Raw genomic sequence first — 23,407 nt, 5'->3', positions numbered from 1 at the left:
GAGATGATATTCTGTCTGTAGATGGAGGGTCTGACTGTGAGGGACCCTCTCACAGACTATGTTGGAGATGATATTCAGTCTGTAGATGGAGGGTCTGACTGTGAGGGACCCTCTCACAGACTATGTTGGAGATGATATTCTGTCTGTAGATGGAGGGTTTGACTGTGAGGGACTCTCTCACAGACTATGATGGAGATGATATTTTGTCTGTAGATGTAGGGTCTGACTGTGAAGGACCCTCTTACAGACTATGTTGCAGATGATGTTCAGTCTGTAGATGGAGGGTCTGACAGTGAGGGACCCTCTCACAGACTATGTTGGAGATGATATTCAGTCTGTAGATGGAGGGTCTGACTGTGAGGGACCCTCTCACAGAGTATGTAGGAGATGATATTTTGTCTGTAGATGGAGGGTCTGACTGTGAGGGACTCACTCACAGACTATGATGGAGATGATATTTTGTCTGTAGATGGAGGGTCTGACTGTGAGGGACCCTCTCACAGACTATATTGGAGATAATATTCTGTCTGTTAATGGAGGGTCTGACTGTGTGGACCCTCTCACAGACTATGTTGGAGATGATATTCTGTCTGTAGATAGTGGGTCTGACTGTGAGGGACCCTCTCACAGACTATGTTGGAGATGATATTCTGTCTGTAGATGGAGGGTCTGACTGTGAGAGACCCTCTCACAGACTATGTTGCAGATGATATTCAGTCGGTAGATGGAGGTTCTGACTGTGTGGACCCTCTCGCAGACTATGTTGCAGATGATATTCAGTCTGTAGATGGAGGGTCTGACTGTGTGGACCCTCTCAGACTATGTTGGAGATGATATTCAGTCTGTAGATGGAGCGTCTGACTGTGTGGACCCTCTCACAGACTATGTTGCAGATGATATTCAGTCTGTAGATGGAGGGTCTGACTGTGTGGACCCTCTCAGTCTATGTTGGAGATGATATTCTCTCTGCAGATGCAGGGTCTGACTCTGAGAGACTGTCTGACAGACTATGATGGAGATGATATATTGTCTGTAGATGGAGGGTCTGACTGTGAGGGACCCTCTCACCGACTATGTTGGAGATGATATTCAGTCTGTAGATGGAGGGTCTGACTTTGTGGACCCTCTCACAGACTATGTTGGAGATGATATTCAGTCTGTAGATGGAGGGTCTGACTGTGAGGGACCGTCTCACAGACTATGATGGAGATGATATTTTGTCTGTAGATGGAGGGTCCGACTATGAGGGACCCTCTCACAGACTATGTTGCAGATGATATTCAGTCTGTTGATGGAGGGCCTGACTGTGAGGGACCCTCTCACAGACTTTGTTGGAGATGATATTCTGTCTGTAGATGGAGGGTCTGACTGTGCGGACCCTCTCACAGACTATGTTGGAGATGATATTCTGTCTGTAGATGGTGTGTCTGACTGTGAGTGACCCTCCCACAGACTATTTTGGAGATGATATTCTGCCTGTAGATGGAGGGTCTGACTGTGAGGGACCCTCTCACAGACTATGTTGGAGCTGATATTCTGTCTGTAGATGGAGTGTCTGACTGTGAGGGACCCTCTCACAGACTATGTTGGAGATGACATTCTGTCTGTAGATGGAGGGTCTGACTGTGAGGGACCCTCTCACAGACTATGTTGGAGATGATATTCTTTCTGTAGATGGAGGTTATGACTGTGAGGGACCCTCTCACAGACTATGTTAGAGATGATATTCAGTCTGCAGATGGAGGGTCTGACTGTGAGGGACCCTCTCACACACTATGTTGGAGATGGTATTCTGTCTGTAGATGGAAGGTCTGACTGTGTGGACCCACTCACAGACTATGTTGCAGATGATATTCAGTCTGTAGATGGAGGGTCTGACTGTGTGGACCCTCTCAGACTATGTTGGAGATGATATTCAGTCTGTAGATGGAGGGTCTGACTGTGTGGACCCTCTCACAGACTATGTTGCAGATGATATTCAGTCTGTAGATGGAGGGTCTGACTGTGTGGACCCTCTCAGACTATGTTGGAGATGATATTCTGTCTGTAGACATAGGGTCTGACTGTGTGGACCCTCTCACAGACTATGTTGGAGATGATATTCTGTCTGTAGATGGAGTGTCTGACTGTGAGGGACCCTCTCACAGACTATGTTGGAGATGATATTCTGTCTGTAGATGGAGGGTCTGACTGTGAGGACCCTCTCACAGACTATGTTGGAGATGATATTCTGTCTGAAGATGGTGGGTCTGACAGTGAGGGACCCTCTCACAGACTATGTTGGAGATGATATTCTGCCTGTAGATGGAGTGTCTGACTGTGAGGGACCCTCTCACAGACTATGTTGGAGATGATATTCTGTCTGTAGAAGGAGGGTCTGACTGAGAGGGACCCTCTCACAGACTATGTTGCAGATGATATTCAGTCTGTAGTTGGAGAGTCTGACTGTGAGGGACCCTCTCACAGACTATGTTGCAGATGATATTCTGTCTGTAGATGGAGGGTCTGACTGTGAGGGACTCTCTCACAGACTACGTTGGAGATGATATTCTGTCTGTAGATGGAGGGTCTGACTGTGAGGGACCCTCTCACAGACTATGTTGGAGATGATATTCAGGCTGTAGATGGAGGGTCTGACTGTGAGGGACCCTCTCACAGACTATGTTGGAGATGATATTCTGTCTGTAGATGGAGGGTTTGACTGTGAGGGACTCTCTCACAGACTATGATGGAGATGATATTTTGTCTGTAGATGTAGGGTCTGACTGTGAAGGACCCTCTTACAGACTATGTTGCAGATGATGTTCAGTCTGTAGATGGAGGGTCTGACAGTGAGGGACCCTCTCACAGACTATGTTGGAGATGATATTCAGTCTGTAGATGGAGGGTCTGACTGTGTGGGACCCTCTCACAGAGTATGTAGGAGATGATATTTTGTCTGTAGATGGAGGGTCTGACTGTGAGGGACTCACTCACAGACTATGATGGAGATGATATTTTGTCTGTAGATGGAGGGTCTGACTGTGAGGGACCCTCTCACAGACTATATTGGAGATGATATTCTGTCTGTTAATGGAGGGTCTGACTGTGTGGACCCTCTCACAGACTATGTTGGAGATGATATTCTGTCTGTAGATGGTGGGTCTGACTGTGAGGGACCCTCTCACAGACTATGTTGGAGATGATATTCTGTCTGTAGATGGAGGGTCTGACTGTGAGAGACCCTCTCACAGACTATGTTGCAGATGATATTCAGTCGGTAGATGGAGGTTCTGACTGTGTGGACCCTCTCGCAGACTATGTTGCAGATGATATTCAGTCTGTAGATGGAGGGTCTGACTGTGTGGGACCCTCTCACAGACTATGTTGGAGATGATATTCTGTCTGTAGATGGAGGGTCTGACTGTGAGGACCCTCTCACAGACTATGTTGGAGATGATATTCTGTCTGTAGATGGTGGGTCTGACAGTGAGGGACCCTCTCACAGACTATGTTGGAGATGATATTCTGCCTGTAGATGGAGGGTTTGACTGTGAGGGACTCTCTCACAGACTATGATGGAGATGATATTTTGTCTGTAGATGTAGGGTCTGACTGTGAAGGACCCTCTTACAGACTATGTTGCAGATGATGTTCAGTCTGTAGATGGAGGGTCTGACTCTGAGGGAATCTCTGACAGACTATGATGGAGATGATATTTTGTCTGTAGACGGAGGGTCTGACTGTGAGGGACCCTCTCACAAACTATGTTGGAGATGATATTCTGTCTGTAGAAGGAGGGTCTGACTGAGAGGGACCCTCTCACAGACTATGTTAGAGATGATATTCAGTCTGCAGATGGAGGGTCTGACTGTGAGGGACCCTCTCACACACTATGTTGGAGATGGTATTCTGTCTGTAGATGGAAGGTCTGACTGTGTGGACCCTCTCACAGACTATGTTGCAGATGATATTCAGTCTGTAGATGGAGGGTCTGACTGTGTAGACCCTCTCAGACTATGTTGGAGATGATATTCAGTCTGTAGATGGAGGGTCTGACTGTGTGGACCCTCTCAGACTATGTTGGAGATGATATTTTGTCTGTAGACGTAGGGTCTGACTGTGTGGACCCTCTCACAGACTATGTTGGAGATGATATTCTGTCTGTAGATGGAGTGTCTGACTCTGAGGGACCCTCTCACAGACTATGTTGGAGATGATATTCTGTCTGTAGATGGAGGTTCTGACTGTGTGGACCCTCTCACAGACTATGTTGGAGATGATATTCTGTCTGTAGATGGAGGGTCTGACTGTGTGGACCCACTCACAGACTATGTTGCAGATGATATTCAGTCTGTAGGTGGAGGGTCTGACTGTGTGGACCCTCTCAGACTATGTTGGAGATGATATTCAGTCTGTAGTTGGAGAGTCTGACTGTGAGGGGCCCTCTCACAGACTATGTTGCAGATGATATTCTGTCTGTAGATGGAGGGTCTGACTGTGAGGGACTCTCTCACAGATTTCGTTGGAGATGATATTCTGTCTGTAGATGGAGGGTCTGACTGTGAGGGACCCTCTCACAGACTATGTTGGAGATGATATTCAGTCTGTAGATGGAGGGTCTGACTGTGAGGGACCCTCTCACAGACTATGTTGGGGATGATATTCTGTCTGTAGATGGAGGGTTTGACTGTGAGGGACTCTCTCACAGACTATGATGGAGATGATATCTTGTCTGTAGATGTAGGGTCTGACTGTGAAGGACCCTCTTACAGACTATGTTGCAGATGATGTTCAGTCTGTAGATGGAGGGTCTGACAGTGAGGGACCCTCTCACAGACTAGGTTGGAGATGATATTCAGTCTGTAGATGGAGGGTCTGACTGTGAGGGACCCTCTCACAGAGTATGTTGGAGATGATATTTTGTCTGTAGATGGAGGGTCTGACTGTGAGGAACACTCACAGACTATGATGGAGATGATATTTTGTCTGTAGATGGAGGGTCTGACTGTGAGGGACCCTCTCACAGACTATATTGGAGATGATATTCTGTCTGTTAATGGAGGGTCTGACTGTGTGGACCCTCTCACAGACTATGTTGGAGATGATATTCTGTCTGTAGATGGTGGGTCTGACTGTGAGGGACCCTCTCACAGACTATGTTGGAGATGATATTCTGTCTGTAGATGGAGGGTCTGACTGTGAGAGACCCTCTCACAGACTATGTTGCAGATGATATTCAGTCGGTAGATGGAGGTTCTGACTGTGTGGACCCTCTCACAGACTATGTTGCAGATGATATTCAGTCTGTAGATGGAGGGTCTGACTGTGTGGACCCACTCACAGACTATGTTGCAGATGATATTCAGTCTGTAGGTGGAGGGTCTGACTGTGTGGACCCTCTCAGACTATGTTGGAGATGATATTCAGTCTGTAGATGGAGGGTCTGACTGTGTGGACCCTCTCACAGACTATGTTGCAGATGATATTCAGTCTGTAGATGGAGGGTCTGACTGTGTGGACCCTCTCAGACTATGTTGGAGATGATATTCTCTCTGTAGATGGACGGTCTGACTCTGAGGGACTCTCTGACAGACTATGATGGAGATGATATTTTGTCTGTAGATGGAGGGTCTGACTGTGAGGGACCCTCTCACAGACTATGTTGGAGATGATATTCAGTCTGTAGATGGAGGGTCTGACTTTGTGGACCCTCTCACAGACTATGTTAGAGATGATATTCAGTCTGTAGATGGAGGGTCTGACTGTGAGGGACCCTCTCACAGACTATGTTGCAGATGATATTCAGTCTATAGATGGAGGGTCTGACTGTGAGGGACCCTCTCACAGACTATGTTGGAGATGATATTCTGTCTGTAGATGGAGGGTCTGACTGTGAGGGACCCTCTCACAGACTATGTTGGAGATGATATTCTGTCTGTAGATGGAGTGTCTGACTGTGAGGGACCCTCTCACAGACTATGTTGGAGATGATATTCTGTCTGTAGATGGAGGGTCTGACTGTGTGGACCCTCTCACAGACTATGTTGGAGATGATATTCTGTCTGTAGAAGGTGGGTCTGACTGTGAGGGACCCTCTCACAGACTATGTTGGAGATGATATTCTCCCTGTAGATGGAGGGTCTGACTGTCAGGGACCCTCTCACAGACTATGTTGGAGCTGATATTCTGTCTGAAGATGGAGGGTCTGACTGTGAGGGACCCTCTCACAGACTATGTTGCAGATGTAATTCTGTCTGTAGATGGAGGGTCTGACTGTGAGGGACCCTCTCACAGACTATGTTGCAGATGATATTCTGTCTGTAGATGGAGGGTCTGACTGTGAGAGACCCTCTCACAGACTATGTTGGAGATTACATTCTGTCTGTAGATGGAGGGTCTGACTGTGAGGGACCCTCTCACAGACTATGTTGGAGATGATATTCTGTCTGTAGATGGAGGGTGTGACTGTGAGGGACTCTCTCACAGACTATGATGGAGATGATATTTTGTCTGTAAATGTAGGGTCTGACTGTGAAGGACAATCTTACAGACTATGTTGCAGATGATGTTCAGTCTGTAGATGGAGGGTCTGACTGTGAGGGACCCTCTCACAGACTATGTTGGAGATGATATTCTGTATGTAGATGGAGGGTCTGACAGTGAAGGACCCTCTCACAGACTATGTTGGAGATGATATTTTGTCTGTAGATGGAGGGTCTGTCTGTGAGGGACCCTCTCATAGTCTATGTTGGAGATGATATTCCGTCTGTAGATGGAGGGTCTGACTGTGTGGACCCTCTCACAGACTATGTTGGAGATGATATTCTGTCTGTAGATGGGGTCTGACTGTGAGGGACCCTCTCACAAACTAAGTTGGAGATGATATTCTATCTGTAGATGGAGGGTCTGACTGTGACGGACCCTCTCACAGACTATGTTGCAGATAATATTCTGTCTGTAGATGGAGGGTCTGACTGTGAGGGACCCTCTCACAGACTATGTTGGATATGATATTTTGTCTGTAGATGGAGGGTCTGACTGTGAGGGACTCACTCACAGACTATGATGGAGATGATATTTTGTCTGTAGATGGAGGGTCTGACTGTGAGGGACCCTCTCACAGACTATATTGGAGATGATATTCTGTCTGTTAATGGAGGGTCTGACTGTGTGGACCCTCTCACAGACTATGTTGCAGATGATATTCAGTCTGTAGATGGAGGGTCTGACTGTGTGGACCCACTCACAGACTATGTTGCAGATGATATTCAGTCTGTAGGTGGAGGGTCTGACTGTGTGGACCCTCTCAGACTATGTTGGAGATGATATTCAGTCTGTAGATGGAGGGTCTGACTGTGTGGACCCTCTCACAGACTAGGTTGCAGATGATATTCAGTCTGTAGATGGAGGGTCTGACTGTGTGGACCCTCTCAGACTATGTTGGAGATGATATTCTCTCTGTAGATGGACGGTCTGACTCTGAGGGACTCTCTGACAGACTATGATGGAGATGATATTTTGTCTGTAGATGGAGGGTCTGACTGTGAGGGACCCTCTCACAGACTATGTTGGAGATGATATTCAGTCTGTAGATGGAGGGTCTGACATTGTGGACCCTCTCACAGACTATGTTAGAGATGATATTCAGTCTGTAGATGGAGGGTCTGACTGTGAGGGACCCTCTCACAGACTATGTTGCAGATGATATTCAGTCTGTAGATGGAGGGTCTGACTGTGTGGACCCTCTCACAGACTATGTTGGAGATGATATTCAGTCTGTAGATGGAGGGTCTGACTGTGAGGGACCCTCTCCCAGACTATGTTGGAGATGATATTCAGTCTGTAGATGGAGGGTCTGACTTTGTGGACCCTCTCACAGACTATGTTAGAGATGATATTCAGTCTGTAGATGGAGGGTCTGACTGTGAGGGACCCTCTCACAGACTATGTTGCAGATGATATTCAGTCTATAGATGGAGGGTCTGACTGTGAGGGACCCTCTCACAGACTATGTTGGAGATGATATTCTGTCTGTAGATGGAGGGTCTGACTGTGAGGGACCCTCTCACAGACTATGTTGGAGATGATATTCTGTCTGTAGATGGAGTGTCTGACTGTGAGGGACCCTCTCACAGACTATGTTGGAGATGATATTCTGTCTGTAGATGGAGGGTCTGACTGTGTGGACCCTCTCACAGACTATGTTGGAGATGATATTCTGTCTGTAGAAGGTGGGTCTGACTGTGAGGGACCCTCTCACAGACTATGTTGGAGATGATATTCTCCCTGTAGATGGAGGGTCTGACTGTCAGGGACCCTCTCACAGACTATGTTGGAGCTGATATTCTGTCTGAAGATGGAGGGTCTGACTGTGAGGGACCCTCTCACAGACTATGTTGCAGATGTAATTCTGTCTGTGGATGGAGGGTCTGACTGTGAGGGACCCTCTCACAGACTATGTTGCAGATGATATTCTGTCTGTAGATGGAGGGTCTGACTGTGAGAGACCCTCTCACAGACTATGTTGGAGATTACATTCTGTCTGTAGATGGAGGGTCTGACTGTGAGGGACCCTCTCACAGACTATGTTGGAGATGATATTCTGTCTGTAGATGGAGGGTGTGACTGTGAGGGACTCTCTCACAGACTATGATGGAGATGATATTTTGTCTGTACATGTAGGGTCTGACTGTGAAGGACAATCTTACAGACTATGTTGCAGATGATGTTCAGTCTGTAGATGGAGGGTCTGACTGTGAGGGACCCTCTCACAGACTATGTTGGAGATGATATTCTGTATGTAGATGGAGGGTCTGACAGTGAGGGACCCTCTCACAGACTATGTTGGAGATGATATTTTGTCTGTAGATGGAGGGTCTGACTGTGAGGGACCCTCTCATAGTCTATGTTGGAGATGATATTCCGTCTGTAGATGGAGGGTCTGACTGTGTGGACCCTCTCACAGACTATGTTGGAGATGATATTCTGTCTGTAGATGGGGTCTGACTGTGAGGGACCCTCTCACAGACTAAGTTGGAGATGATATTCTGTCTGTAGATGGAGGGTCTGACTGTGACGGACCCTCTCACAGACTATGTTGCAGATAATATTCTGTCTGTAGATGGAGGGTCTGACTGTGAGGGACCCTCTCACAGACTATGTTGGATATGATATTTTGTCTGTAGATGGAGGGTCTGACTGTGAGGGACTCACTCACAGACTATGATGGAGATGATATTTTGTCTGTAGATGGAGGGTCTGACTGTGAGGGACCCTCTCACAGACTATGTTGGAGATGATATTCTGTCTGTTAATGGAGGGTCTGACTGTGTGGACCCTCTCACAGACTATGTTGCAGATGATATTCAGTCTGTAGATGGAGGGTCTGACTGTGTGGACCCACTCACAGACTATGTTGCAGATGATATTCAGTCTGTAGGTGGAGGGTCTGACTGTGTGGACCCTCTCAGACTATGTTGGAGATGATATTCAGTCTGTAGATGGAGGGTCTGACTGTGTGGACCCTCTCACAGACTAGGTTGCAGATGATATTCAGTCTGTAGATGGAGGGTCTGACTGTGTGGACCCTCTCAGACTATGTTGGAGATGATATTCTCTCTGTAGATGGACGGTCTGACTCTGAGGGACTCTCTGACAGACTATGATGGAGATGATATTTTGTCTGTAGATGGAGGGTCTGACTGTGAGGGACCCTCTCACAGACTATGTTGGAGATGATATTCAGTCTGTAGATGGAGGGTCTGACTTTGTGGACCCTCTCACAGACTATGTTAGAGATGATATTCAGTCTGTAGATGGAGGGTCTGACTGTGAGGGACCCTCTCACAGACTATGTTGCAGATGATATTCAGTCTGTAGATGGAGGGACTGACTGTGTGGACCCTCTCACAGACTATGTTGGAGATGATATTCAGTCTGTAGATGGAGGGTCTGACTGTGAGGGACCCTCTCCCAGACTATGTTGCAGATGATATTCAGTCTATAGATGGAGGGTCTGACTGTGAGGGACCCTCTCACAGACTATGTTGGAGATGATATTCTGTCTGTAGATGGAGGGTCTGACTGTGAGGGACCCTCTCACAGACTATGTTGGAGATGATATTCTGTCTGTAGATGGAGTGTCTGACTGTGAGGGACCCTCTCACAGACTATGTTGGAGATGATATTCTGTCTGTAGATGGAGGGTCTGACTGTGTGGACCCTCTCACAGACTATGTTGGAGATGATATTCTGTCTGTAGAAGGTGGGTCTGACTGTGAGGGACCCTCTCACAGACTATGTTGGAGATGATATTCTCCCTGTAGATGGAGGGTCTGACTGTCAGGGACCCTCTCACAGACTATGTTGGAGCTGATATTCTGTCTGTAGATGGAGGGTCTGACTGTGAGGGACCCTCTCACAGACTATGTTGCAGATGTAATTCTGTCTGTAGATGGAGGGTCTGACTGTCAGGGACCCTCTCACAGACTATGTTGGAGCTGATATTCTGTCTGTAGATGGAGGGTCTGACTGTGAGGGACCCTCTCACAGACTATGTTGCAGATGTAATTCTGTCTGTAGATGGAGGGTCTGACTGTGAGGGACCCTCTCACAGACTATGTTGCAGATGATATTCTGTCTGTAGATGGAGGGTCTGACTGTGAGAGACCCTCTCACAGACTATGTTGGAGATGACATTCTGTCTGTAGATGGAGGGTCTGACTGTGAGGGACCCTCTCACAGACTATGTAGGAGATGATATTCTGTCTGTAGATGGAGGGTGTGACTGTGAGGGACTCTCTCACAGACTATGATGGAGATGATATTTTGTCTGTACATGTAGGGTCTGACTGTGAAGGACAATCTTACAGACTATGTTGCAGATGATGTTCAGTCTGTAGATGGAGGGTCTGACTGTGAGGGACCCTCTCACAGACTATGTTGGAGATGATATTCTGTATGTAGATGGAGGGTCTGACAGTGAGGGACCCTCTCACAGACTATGTTGGAGATGATATTTTGTCTGTAGATGGAGGGTCTGACTGTGAGGGACCCTCTCATAGTCTATGTTGGAGATGATATTCCGTCTGTAGATGGAGGGTCTGACTGTGTGGACCCTCTCACAGACTATGTTGGAGATGATATTCTGTCTGTAGATGGGGTCTGACTGTGAGGGACCCTCTCACAGACTAAGTTGGAGATGATATTCTGTCTGTAGATGGAGGGTCTGACTGTGACGGACCCTCTCACAGACTATGTTGCAGATAATATTCTGTCTGTAGATGGAGGGTCTGACTGTGAGGGACCCTCTCACAGACTATGTTGGATATGATATTTTGTCTGTAGATGGAGGGTCTGACTGTGAGGGACTCACTCACAGACTATGATGGAGATGATATTTTGTCTGTAGATGGAGGGTCTGACTGTGAGGGACCCTCTCACAGACTATATTGGAGATGATATTCTGTCTGTTAATGGAGGGTCTGACTGTGTGGACCCTCTCACAGACTATGTTGCAGATGATATTCAGTCTGTAGATGGAGGGTCTGACTGTGTGGACCCACTCACAGACTATGTTGCAGATGATATTCAGTCTGTAGGTGGAGGGTCTGACTGTGTGGACCCTCAGACTATGTTGGAGATGATATTCAGTCTGTAGATGGAGGGTCTGACTGTGTGGACCCTCTCACAGACTATGTTGCAGATGATATTCAGTCTGTAGATGGAGGGTCTGACTGTGTGGACCCTCTCAGACTATGTTGGAGATGATATTCTCTCTGTAGATGGACTGTCTGACTCTGAGGGACTCTCTGACAGACTATGATGGAGATGATATTTTGTCTGTAGATGGAGGGTCTGACTGTGAGGGACCCTCTCACAGACTATGTTGGAGATGATATTCAGTCTGTAGATGGAGGGTCTGACTTTGTGGACCCTCTCACAGACTATGTTAGAGATGATATTCAGTCTGTAGATGGAGGGTCTGACTGTGAGGGACCCTCTCACAGACTATGTTGCAGATGATATTCAGTCTGTAGATGGAGGGTCTGACTGTGTGGACCCTCTCACAGACTATGTTGGAGATGATATTCAGTCTGTAGATGGAGGGTCTGACTGTGAGGGACCCTCTCCCAGATTATGTTGCAGATGATATTCAGTCTATAGATGGAGGGTCTGACTGTGAGGGACCCTCTCACAGACTATGTTGGAGATGATATTCTGTCTGTAGATGGAGGGTCTGACTGTGAGGGACCCTCTCACAGACTATGTTGGAGATGATATTCTGTCTGTAGATGGAGGGTCTGACTGTGTGGACCCTCTCACAGACTATTTTGGAGATGATATTCTGTCTGTAGAAGGTGGGTCTGACTGTGAGGGACCCTCTCACAGACTATGTTGGAGATGATATTCTCCCTGTAGATGGAGGGTCTGACTGTCAGGGACCCTCTCACAGACTATGTTGGAGCTGATATTCTGTCTGTAGATGGAGGGTCTGACTGTGAGGGACCCTCTCACAGACTATGTTGCAGATGTAATTCTGTCTGTAGATGGAGGGTCTGACTGTGAGGGACCCTCTCACAGACTATGTTGCAGATGATATTCTGTCTGTAGATGGAGGGTCTGACTGTGAGAGACCCTCTCACAGACTATGTTGGAGATGACATTCTGTCTGTAGATGGAGGGTCTGACTGTGAGGGACCCTCTCACAGACTATGTTGGAGATGATATTCTGTCTGTAGATGGAGGGTGTGACTGTGAGGGACTCTCTCACAAACTATGATGGAGATGATATTTTGTCTGTACATGTAGGGTCTGACTGTGAAGGACAATCTTACAGACTAGGTTGCAGATGATGTTCAGTCTGTAGATGGAGGTTCTGACTGTGAGGGACCCTCTCACAGACTATGTTGGAGATGATATTCTGTATGTAGATGGAGGGTCTGACAGTGAGGAACCCTCTCACAGACTATGTTGGAGATGATATTTTGTCTGTAGATTGAGGGTCTGACTGTGAGGGACCCTCTCATAGTCTATGTTGGAGATGATATTCCGTCTGTAGATGGAGGGTCTGACTGTGTGGACCCTCTCACAGACTATGTTGGAGATGATATTCTGTCTGTAGATGGGGTCTGACTGTGAGGGACCATCTCACAGACTAAGTTGGAGATGATATTCTGTCTGTAGATGGAGGGTCTGACTGTGACGGACCCTCTCACAGACTATGTTGCAGATAATATTCTGTCTGTAGATGGAGGGTCTGACTGTGAGGGACCCTCTCACAGACTATGTTGGATATGATATTTTGTCTGTAGATGGAGGGTCTGACTGTGAGGGACTCACTCACAGACTATGATGGAGATGATATTTTGTCTGTAGATGGAGGGTCTGACTGTGAGGGACCCTCTCACAGACTATATTGGAGATGATATTCTGTCTGTTAATGGAGGGTCTGACTGTGTGGACCCTCTCACAGACTATGTTGCAGATGATATTCAGTCTCTAGATGGAGGGTCTGACTGTGTGGACCCTCTCAGACTATGTTGGAGATGATATTCTGTCTGTAGATGGAGGGTCTGACTCTGAGGGACTCTCTGACAGACTATGATGGAGATGATATTTTGTCTGTAGATGGAGGGTCTGACTGTGAGGGACCCTCTCACAGACTATGTTGGAGATGATATTCAGTCTGTAGATGGAGGGTCTGACTTTGTGGACCCTCTCACAGACTATGTTGGAGATGATATTCAGTCTGTAGATGGAGGGTCTGACTGTGAGTGACCCTCTCCCAGACTATGTTGCAGATGATATTCAGTCTGTAGATGGAGGGTCTGACTGTGAGGGACCCTCTCACAGACTATGTTGGAGATGATATTCTGTCTGTAGATGGAGGGTCTGACTGTGAGGGACCCTCTCACAGACTATGTTGGAGATGATATTCAGTCTGTAGATGGAGGGTCTGACTGTGTGGACCCTCTCACAGACTATGTTGGAGATGATATTCTGTCTGTACAAGCTGGGTCTGACTGTGAGGGACCCTCTCACAGACTATGTTGGAGATGATATTCTCCCTGTAGATGGAGGGTCTGACTGTCAGGGACCCTCTCACAGACTATGTTGGAGCTGATATTCTGTCTGTAGATGGAGGGTCTGACTGTGCGGGACCCTCTCACAGACTATGTTGCAGATGTAATTCTGTCTGTAGATGGAGGGTCTGACTGTGAGGGACCCTCTCACAGACTATGTTGCAGATGATATTCTGTCTGTAGATGGAGGGTCTGACTGTGAGAGACCCTCTCACAGACTATGTTGGAGATGACATTCTGTCTGTAGATGGAGGGTCTGACTGTGAGGGACCCTCTCACAGACTATGTTGGAGATGATATTCTGTCTGTAGATGGAGGGTGTGACTGTGAGGGACTCTCTCACAGACTATGATGGAGATGATATTTTGTCTGTACATGTAGGGTCTGACTGTGAAGGACAATCTTACAGACTATGTTGCAGATGATGTTCAGTCTGTAGATGGAGGGTCTGACTGTGAGGGACCCTCTCACAGACTATGTTGGAGATGATATTCTGTATGTAGATGGAGGGTCTGACAGTGAGGGACCCTCTCACAGACTATGTTGGAGATTATATTCAGTCTGTAGATGGAGGGTCTGACTGTGAGGGACCCTCTCACAGAGTATGTTGGAGATGATATTTTGTCTGTAGATGGAGGGTCTGACTGTGAGGGACCCTCTCATAGTCTATGTTGGAGATGATATTCCGTCTGTAGATGGAGGGTCTGACTGTGTGGACCCTCTCACAGACTATGTTGCAGATAATATTCTGTCTGTAGATGGAGGGTCTGACTGTGAGGGACCCTCTCACAGACTATCTTGGATATGATATTTTGTCTGTAGATGGAGGGTCTGACTGTGAGGGACTCACTCACAGACTATGATGGAGATGATATTTTGTCTGTAGATGGAGGGTCTGACTGTGAGGGACCCTCTCACAGACTATATTGGAGATGATATTCTGTCTGTTAATGGAGGGTCTGACTGTGTGGACCCTCTCACAGACTATGTTGCAGATGATATTCAGTCTCTAGATGGAGGGTCTGACTGTGTGGACCCTCTCAGACTATGTTGGAGATGATATTCTGTCTGTAGATGGAGGGTCTGACTCTGAGGGACTCTCTGACAGACTATGATGGAGATGATATTTTGTCTGTAGATGGAGGGTCTGACTGTGAGGGACCCTCTCACAGACTATGTTGGAGATGATATTCAGTCTGTAGATGGAGGGTCTGACTTTGTGGACCCTCTCACAGACTATGTTGGAGATGATATTCAGTCTGTAGATGGAGGGTCTGACTGTGAGTGACCCTCTCCCAGACTATGTTGCAGATGATATTCAGTCTGTAGATGGAGGGTCTGACTGTGAGGGACCCTCTCACAGACTATGTTGGAGATGATATTCTGTCTGTAGATGGAGGGTCTGACTGTGAGGGACCCTCTCACAGACTATGTTGGAGATGATATTCAGTCTGTAGATGGAGGGTCTGACTGTGAGGGACCCTCTCACAGAGTATGTTGGAGATGATATTTTGTCTGTAGATGGAGGGTCTGACTGTGAGGGACCCTCTCATAGTCTATGTTGGAGATGATATTCCGTCTGTAGATGGAGGGTCTGACTGTGTGGACCCTCTCACAGACTATGTTGGAGATGATATTCTGTCTGTAGATGGGGTCTGACTGTGAGGGACCCTCTCACAGACTAAGTTGGAGATGATATTCTGTCTGTAGATGGAGGGTCTGACTGTGACGGACCCTCTCACAGACTATGTTGCAGATAATATTCTGTCTGTAGATGGAGGGTCTGACTGTGAGGGACCCTCTCACAGACTATGTTGGATATGATATTTTGTCTGTAGATGGAGGGTCTGACTGTGAGGGACTCACTCACAGACTATGATGGAGATGATATTTTGTCTGTAGATGGAGGGTCTGACTGTGAGGGACCCTCTCACAGACTATATTGGAGATGATATTCTGTCTGTTAATGGAGGGTCCGACTGTGTGGACCCTCTCACAGACTATGTTGCAGATGATATTCAGTCTCTAGATGGAGGGTCTGACTGTCTGGACCCTCTCAGACTATGTTGGAGATGATATTCTGTCTGTAGATGGAGGGTCTGACTCTGAGGGACTCTCTGACAGACTATGATGGAGATGATATTTTGTCTGTAGATGGAGGGTCTGACTGTGAGGGACCCTCTCATAGTCTATGTTGGAGATGATATTCCGTCTGTAGATGGAGGGTCTGACTGTGTGGACCCTCTCACAGACTATGTTGGAGATGATATTCTGTCTGTAGATGGGGTCTGACTGTGAGGGACCATCTCACAGACTAAGTTGGAGATGATATTCTGTCTGTAGATGGAGGGTCTGACTGTGACGGACCCTCTCACAGACTATGTTGCAGATAATATTCTGTCTGTAGATGGAGGGTCTGACTGTGAGGGACCCTCTCACAGACTATGTTGGATATGATATTTTGTCTGTAGATGGAGGGTCTGACTGTGAGGGACTCACTCACAGACTATGATGGAGATGATATTTTGTCTGTAGATGGAGGGTCTGACTGTGAGGGACCCTCTCACAGACTATATTGGAGATGATATTCTGTCTGTTAATGGAGGGTCTGACTGTGTGGACCCTCTCACAGACTATGTTGCAGATGATATTCAGTCTCTAGATGGAGGGTCTGACTGTGTGGACCCTCTCAGACTATGTTGGAGATGATATTCTGTCTGTAGATGGAGGGTCTGACTCTGAGGGACTCTCTGACAGACTATGATGGAGATGATATTTTGTCTGTAGATGGAGGGTCTGACTGTGAGGGACCCTCTCACAGACTATGTTGGAGATGATATTCAGTCTGTAGATGGAGGGTCTGACTTTGTGGACCCTCTCACAGACTATGTTGGAGATGATATTCAGTCTGTAGATGGAGGGTCTGACTGTGAGGGACCCTCTCCCAGACTATGTTGCAGATGATATTCAGTCTGTAGATGGAGGGTCTGACTGTGAGGGACCCTCTCACAGACTATGTTGGAGATGATATTCTGTCTGTAGATGGAGGGTCTGACTGTGAGGGACCCTCTCACAGACTATGTTGGAGATGATATTCTGTCTGTAGATGGAGGGTCTGACTGTGTGGACCCTCTCACAGACTATGTTGGAGATGATATTCTGTCTGTACAAGCTGGGTCTGACTGTGAGGGACCCTCTCACAGACTATGTTGGAGATGATATTCTCCCTGTAGATGGAGGGTCTGACTGTCAGGGACCCTCTCACAGACTATGTTGGAGCTGATATTCTGTCTGTAGATGGAGGGTCTGACTGTGCGGGACCCTCTCACAGACTATGTTGCAGATGTAATTCTGTCTGTAGATGGAGGGTCTGACTGTGAGGGACCCTCTCTCAGACTATGTTGCAGATGATATTCTGTCTGTAGATGGAGGGTCTGACTGTGAGAGACCCTCTCACAGACTATGTTGGAGATGACATTCTGTCTGTAGATGGAGGGTCTGACTGTGAGGGACCCTCTCACAGACTATGTTGGAGATGATATTCTGTCTGTAGATGGAGGGTGTGACTGTGAGGGACTCTCTCACAGACTATGATGGAGATGATATTTTGTCTGTACATGTAGGGTCTGACTGTGAAGGACAATCTTACAGACTATGTTGCAGATGATGTTCAGTCTGTAGATGGAGGGTCTGACTGTGAGGGACCCTCTCACAGACTATGTTGGAGATGATATTCTGTATGTAGATGGAGGGTCTGACAGTGAGGGACCCTCTCACAGACTATGTTGGAGATTATATTCAGTCTGTAGATGGAGGGTCTGACTGTGAGGGACCCTCTCACAGAGTATGTTGGAGATGATATTTTGTCTGTAGATGGAGGGTCTGACTGTGAGGGACCCTCTCATAGTCTATGTTGGAGATGATATTCCGTCTGTAGATGGAGGGTCTGACTGTGTGGACCCTCTCACAGACTATGTTGCAGATAATATTCTGTCTGTAGATGGAGGGTCTGACTGTGAGGGACCCTCTCACAGACTATCTTGGATATGATATTTTGTCTGTAGATGGAGGGTCTGACTGTGAGGGACTCACTCACAGACTATGATGGAGATGATATTTTGTCTGTAGATGGAGGGTCTGACTGTGAGGGACCCTCTCACAGACTATATTGGAGATGATATTCTGTCTGTTAATGGAGGGTCTGACTGTGTGGACCCTCTCACAGACTATGTTGCAGATGATATTCAGTCTCTAGATGGAGGGTCTGACTGTGTGGACCCTCTCAGACTATGTTGGAGATGATATTCTGTCTGTAGATGGAGGGTCTGACTCTGAGGGACTCTCTGACAGACTATGATGGAGATGATATTTTGTCTGTAGATGGAGGGTCTGACTGTGAGGGACCCTCTCACAGACTATGTTGGAGATGATATTCAGTCTGTAGATGGAGGGTCTGACTTTGTGGACCCTCTCACAGACTATGTTGGAGATGATATTCAGTCTGTAGATGGAGGGTCTGACTGTGAGTGACCCTCTCCCAGACTATTTTGCAGATGATCTTCAGTCTGTAGATGGAGGGTCTGACTGTGAGGGACCCTCTCACAGACTATGTTGGAGATGATATTCTGTCTGTAGATGGAGGGTCTGACTGTGAGGGACCCTCTCACAGACTATGTTGGAGATGATATTAAGTCTGTAGATGGAGGGTCTGACTGTGAGGGACCCTCTCACAGAGTATGTTGGAGATGATATTTTGTCTGTAGATGGAGGGTCTGACTGTGAGGGACCCTCTCATAGTCTATGTTGGAGATGATATTCCGTCTGTAGATGGAGGGTCTGACTGTGTGGACCCTCTCACAGACTATGTTGGAGATGATATTCTGTCTGTAGATGGGGTCTGACTGTGAGGGACCCTCTCACAGACTAAGTTGGAGATGATATTCTGTCTGTAGATGGAGGGTCTGACTGTGACGGACCCTCTCACAGACTATGTTGCAGATAATATTCTGTCTGTAGATGGAGGGTCTGACTGTGAGGGACCCTCTCACAGACTATGTTGGATATGATATTTTGTCTGTAGATGGAGGGTCTGACTGTGAGGGACTCACTCACAGACTATGATGGAGATGATATTTTGTCTGTAGATGGAGGGTCTGACTGTGAGGGACCCTCTCACAGACTATATTGGAGATGATATTCTGTCTGTTAATGGAGGGTCTGACTGTGTGGACCCTCTCACAGACTATGTTGCAGATGATATTCAGTCTCTAGATGGAGGGTCTGACTGTCTGGACCCTCTCAGACTATGTTGGAGATGATATTCTGTCTGTAGATGGAGGGTCTGACTCTGAGGGACTCTCTGACAGACTATGATGGAGATGATATTTTGTCTGTAGATGGAGGGTCTGACTGTGAGGGACCCTCTCACAGACTATGTTGGAGATGATATTCAGTCTGTAGATGGAGGGTCTGACTTTGTGGACCCTCTCACAGACTATGTTGGAGATGATATTCAGTCTGTAGATGGAGGGTCTGACTGTGAGGGACCCTCTCCCAGACTATGTTGCAGATGATATTCAGTCTGTAGATGGAGGGTCAGCCTGTGAGGGACCCTCTCCCAGACTATGTTGGAGATGATATTCTGTCTGTAGATGGAGGGTCTGACTGTGAGGGACCCTCTCACAGACTATGTTGGAGATGATATTCTGTCTGTAGATGGAGTGTCTGACTGTGAGGGGCCCTCTCACAGACTATGTTGGAGATGATATTCTGTCTGTAGATGGAGGGTCTGACTGTGTGGACCCTCTCACAGACTATGTTGGAGATGATATTATGTCTGTAGAAGGTGGGTCTGACTGTGAGGGACTCTCTCACAGACTATGTTGGAGATGATATTCTCCCTGTAGATGGAGGGTCTGACTGTGAGGGACCCTCTCACAGACTATGTTGGAGCTAATATTCTGTCTGTTAATGGAGGGTCTGACTGTGAGGGACCCTCTCACAGACTATGTTGCAGATGTAATTCTGTCTGTAGATGGAGGGTCTGACTGTGAGGGACCCTCTCACAGACTATGTTGCAGATGATATTCTGTCTGTAGATGGAGGGTCTGACTGTGAGAGACCCTCTCACAGACTATGTTGGAGATGACATTCTGTCTGTAGATGGAGGGTCTGACTGTGAGGGACCCTCTCACAGACTATGTTGGAGATGATATTCTGTCTGTAGATGGAGGGTGTGACTGTGAGGGACTCTCTCACAGACTATGATGGAGATGATATTTTGTCTGTACATGTAGGGTCTGACTGTGAAGGACCCTCTTACAGACTATGTTGCAGATGATGTTCAGTCTGTAGATGGAGGGTCTGACTGTCAGGGACCCTCTCACAGACTATGTTGGAGATGATATTCTGTATGTAGATGGAGGGTCTGACAGTGAGGGACCCTCTCACAGACTATGTTGGAGATGATATTCAGTCTGTAGATGGAGGGTCTGACTGTGAGGGACCCTCTCACAGAGTATGTTGGAGATGATATTTTGTCTGTAGATGTAGGGTCTGACTGTGAGGGACCCTCTCATAGTCTATGTTGGAGATGATATTCCGTCTGTAGATGGTGGGTCTGAATGTGTGGACCCTCTCACAGACTATGTTGGAGATGATATTCTGTCTGTAGATGGGGTCTGACTGTGAGGGACCCTCTCACAGACTAAGTTGGAGATGATATTCTGTCTGTAGATGGAGGGTCTGACTGTGAGGGACCCTCTCACAGACTATGTTGGATATGATATTTTGTCTGTAGATGGAGGGTCTGACTGTGAGGGACTCACTCACAGACTATGATGGAGATGATATTTTGTCTGTAGATGGAGGGTCTGACTGTGAGGGACCCTCTCACAGACTATATTGGAGATGATATTCTGTCTGTTAATGGAGGGTCTGACTGTGTGGACCCTCTCACAGACTATGTTGGAGATGATATTCTGTCTGTAGTTGGTGGGTCTGACGGTGAGGGACCCTCTCACAGACTATGTTGGAGATGATATTCTGTCTGTAGATGGAGGGTCTGTCTGTGAGAGACCCTCTCACAGACTATGTTGCAGAAGATATTCAGTCGGTAGATGGAGGGTCTGACTGTGTGGACACTCTCACAGACTATGTTGCAGATGATATTCAGTCTGTAGATGGAGGGTCTGACAGAGTGGACCCTCTCACAGACTATGTTGCAGATGATATTCAGTCTGTAGATGGAGGGTCTGACTGTGTGGACCCTCTCAGACTATGTTGGAGATGATATTCAGTCTGTAGATGGAGGGTCTGACTGTGTGGACCCTCTCATAGACTATGTTGCAGATGATATTCAGTCTGTAGATGCAGGGTCTGACTGTGTGGACCCTCTCAGACTATGTTGGAGATGATATTCAGTCTGTAGATGGAGGGTCTGACTGTCAGGGACCCTCTCACAGACTATGTTGGAGATGATATTCTGTATGTAGATGGAGGGTCTGACAGTGAGGGACCCTCTCACAGACTATGTTGGAGATGATATTCAGTCTGTAGATGGAGGGTCTGACTGTGAGGGACCCTCTCACAGAGTATGTTGGAGATGATATTTTGTCTGTAGATGTAGGGTCTGACTGTGAGGGACCCTCTCATAGTCTATGTTGGAGATGATATTCCGTCTGTAGATGGTGGGTCTGACTGTGTGGACCCTCTCACAGACTATGTTGGAGATGATATTCTGTCTGTAGATGGGGTCTGACTGTGAGGGACCCTCTCACAGACTAAGTTGGAGATGATATTCTGTCTGTAGATGGAGGGTCTGACTGTGAGGGACCCTCTCACAGACTATGTTGGATATGATATTTTGTCTGTAGATGGAGGGTCTGACTGTGAGGGACTCACTCACAGACTATGATGGAGATGATATTTTGTCTGTAGATGGAGGGTCTGACTGTGAGGGACCCTCTCACAGACTATATTGGAGATGATATTCTGTCTGTTAATGGAGGGTCTGACTGTGTGGACCCTCTCACAGACTATGTTGGAGATGATATTCTGTCTGTAGTTGGTGGGTCTGACGGTGAGGGACCCTCTCACAGACTATGTTGGAGATGATATTCTGTCTGTAGATGGAGGGTCTGACTGTGAGAGACCCTCTCACAGACTATGTTGCAGAAGATATTCAGTCGGTAGATGGAGGGTCTGACTGTGTGGACACTCTCACAGACTATGTTGCAGATGATATTCAGTCTGTAGATGGAGGGTCTGACAGTGTGGACCCTCTCACAGACTATGTTGCAGATGATATTCAGTCTGTAGATGGAGGGTCTGACTGTGTGGACCCTCTCAGACTATGTTGGAGATGATATTCAGTCTGTAGATGGAGGGTCTGACTGAGTGGACCCTCTCATAGACTATGTTGCAGATGATATTCAGTCTGTAGATGCAGGGTCTGACTGTGTGGACCCTCTCAGACTATGTTGGAGATGATATTCTGTCTGTAGATGGAGGGTCTGACTCTGAGGGACTCTCTGACAGACTATGATGGAGATGATATTTTGTCTGTAGATGGAGGGTCTGACTGTGAGGGACCCTCTCACAGGCTATGTTGGAGATGATATTCAGTCTGTATATGGAGGGTCTGACTTTGTGGACCCTCTCACAGACTATGTTGGAGATGATATTCAGTCTGTAGATGCAGGGTCTGACTGTGAGCGACCCTCTCACAGACTATGTTGCAGATGATATTCAGTCTGTAGATGGAGGGTCTGACTGTGAGGGACCCTCTCACAGACTATGTTGGAGAGGATATTCTGTCTGTAGATGGAGGGTCTGACTGTGAGGGACCCTCTCACAGACTATGTTGGAGATGATATTCTGTCTGTAGATGGAGTGTCTGACTGTGAGGGACCCTCTCACAGACTATGTTGGAGATGATATTCTGTCTGTAGATGGAGGGTCTGACTGTGTGGACCCTCTCACAGACTATGTTGGAGATGATATTCTGTCTGTAGATGGTGGGTCTGACTGTGAGGGACCCTCTCACAGACTATGTTGGAGATGAAATTCTGCCTGTAGATGGAGGGTCTGACTGTGAGGGACCCTCTCACAGACTATGTTGGAGCTGATATACTGTCTGTAGATGGAGGGTCTGACTGTGAGGGACCCTCTCACAGACTATGTTGCAGATGATATTCTGTCTGTAGATGGAGGGTCTGACTGTGAGGGACCCTCTCACAGACTATGTTGGAGATGACTTTCTGTCTGTAGATGGAGGTTCTGACTGTGAGGGACCCTCTCACAGACTATGTTAGAGATGATATTCAGTCTGCAGTTGGAGG

Source organism: Hypanus sabinus, unplaced genomic scaffold, assembly GCF_030144855.1.
Source record: "Hypanus sabinus isolate sHypSab1 unplaced genomic scaffold, sHypSab1.hap1 H_9, whole genome shotgun sequence".
Lineage (NCBI taxonomy): Eukaryota > Metazoa > Chordata > Chondrichthyes > Myliobatiformes > Dasyatidae > Hypanus > Hypanus sabinus.
The sequence above is the reverse complement of the archived record's forward strand: the minus strand, read 5'-3'. Positions refer to the sequence as shown.